Raw genomic sequence first — 2,376 nt, 5'->3', positions numbered from 1 at the left:
CCCAAAGGTTTGGTCCGTGTGGGTGAGCTGCTCTTCCCCATCTCACTGGCTTGTAGTTGGACTCCTCCTGCTCCCGGTCCCCACTCTCAGGCTCCTTGGAGACAGCTAATGCAGATAATAAGAACGGAAAAGAAGGGAAATTGTCTCTGGGTCCTTGACCGGCTGAGCTCTGGCAGTGTGGGGGGCATTGGAGAGCCTGGGGTGGGGGCAGGGTCGTCGGGGATGGGACTGGGGTCGCAGGTGGCCGGTGTGCTGATTCATTAAGTTTGTCCCTGGAGGGAAGTGAGGATCCCGTCTTGGTGAAAACTAGGATCCTTTGGAAGATGCAGCCTGAAAAAGAGGCCCAAGGGTGGAGGGCTCGTGTGAGCTGAGGTAAGTTGGAAAAGGCAGGGTCCCCGGTACACAGGAGGTCCAGCACCCCCTCCGTCCGCAAGCTCACCACTGGGCTTCATCACTCCTGCCCCACCCTGGCACCCCCTTCCTGTCCATACACAGAAATGCCAGGCTGCTGCCAGCAGTTGTCTTGCTAATCACTGTCCACAGCTGGGGCCTGCAGCTGGTGGCATTTGACAGGGGAGGCTCCACCCAGATTCTCCCATCCTTAGGACTGACCCCTTTTCTTCCCTCTTGTCTTCAGTTCTTTCTCTTGTGTCATCGTCCTTATCTTTTTCTTGGTTTCCAACTGTCTCACACCATCTCCTTGGCCCCATTTCTGTGAGCTCTGAGTAATATTATATATAATCTTTTGTATAACGCTTAAATATCGCCCTCTTCGTGTGTATTTCCTCATAGACTGTCTTGTCTCAGCCTCTCCCTCCCCAGTGTCTACCGTTAGGGAACAAGCAGCTCCTTTGTTTGCAGTATAATTTAGTTCTGTGCTCTGTGAGGGTGTCCAAATAGCTGCCTTTGTTTCTGTCTCCAGATGTCTCTCCTTCCTTTCACAGTCTCTACCTTTCCTGTCTCCACCACTGAGCTCACTGCGCCTTGAAGATGGGGTCTCCCGGCACCCTGCTTCCAACCATGTGCAGGCATCTCACAGCCCCAGGTCCTCATGCTGTGGGAGAGCCGATAAGCTCTCTTCTTGCCTGCAGATGAATCTCGCTCTCTGAGTGCAAGCCCTGTGTTCGGGCTCAGCCTGCCCTGAGATGAGATAGCACCCGAGGAGTCAGCTCCTCCCAGGCAGGTGAGGGGCTAAAGCTGTTTGGGGAGGCTGTGTCCTGAATGGGGGTACTTCAGTCTACCGCCACCCCTGACAGCTGCCCGCATCCTTGACTTCTCAGAATCAGCCCAAGGAGTTCCTGTCTGAGAGAGGGTGGTGGCCAGATCCTGACTTCCCGGCTCTTCCCTCCTCTCCTGCTCCCAGGGTCCAAATTGTCATCACTTTTCCAGGGAAGGTCTGGTCATTTTCAGAAGCAATCTCAGGAGGACGTGCAGCTGGCTGCTGCCTCCCCTGATTTTTCTTTCCTGGGGCTGAAGGCACTGTCAGCTCTCTGGGCTGGGGATGGTGGGAGTGGGAAGGGCCAGGGTCCCGCCCTCCCTCCTGTCCTCTTGCTGTCAGTCATGTGGATGGATGGCAGTTTGAGGAGGGGTATGGGCTCCTCTCCTTCTTAACTTTCCATCTCTCTCCTCTTCCTCTTTTCTGTCTCTGCCTCTCTTCTTTTTCGGAGCCCAGGAGTGTGTTTTTTCCTGTGAAGCATATAGGGGCTCAGTTTCCCCAGTGTTATAGGGCTTGAATTGGCTTCATCATGATGGGAGAAGCTGGAATTCTGCTGCCCCAAACCCACCCCACCGAGCCAGTCCAGCTTTCTTAGTGTAGAGTGTTTCGGTCTCCAAAGGACGCCAACTACGCTGGAGTCCCCTATCCCCTGCAAGGAGCCAGTCCAGCTTCTCACAGCTCACACCAGTGCTAGCTCAGCCCTCCTGGCTTTGCCATTTCTTCCCAGACTCTGAGGAGCTCTTTGAGTTCCTGGCTCTGTGGGTTGTCCCTCAGCTATCTCCTGGCTGCAGGACTCACCAGGCAGGATGCAGAAGCTGCCATCTTTCTAAGCATCACCGGTATCTTCAGCCAGTTGTCACATATGGCCTTGGCCCCTCCAATTCACCCAAAACACCTCTCCAGGATGTTGCACCAAGTTGTACATGTGGTGGACATTTGCAGGTCATCCGGGTGCCCTCTGAGAACAGCTGACTGACCTGTCTCATCTCAGCTCAACGGTACACACCTTTTCCTGGCCTTACCCTCAACCCTCCCCAGCAGCACAGGGGGGAACTCCAGAGGGAGGATCTGCTAGGGACCCTGCCCTCAAGGCCAGTGATAGCAAATACAGAGTAGTGATCAAAGGAAAAAAATACTGTACCTAGGTGTTCTGTAGCAAC

This window comes from Saccopteryx bilineata, chromosome 2 (assembly GCF_036850765.1).
Source record: "Saccopteryx bilineata isolate mSacBil1 chromosome 2, mSacBil1_pri_phased_curated, whole genome shotgun sequence".
Classification (NCBI taxonomy): domain Eukaryota; kingdom Metazoa; phylum Chordata; class Mammalia; order Chiroptera; family Emballonuridae; genus Saccopteryx; species Saccopteryx bilineata.
This window is presented reverse-complemented; position numbering follows the sequence as displayed.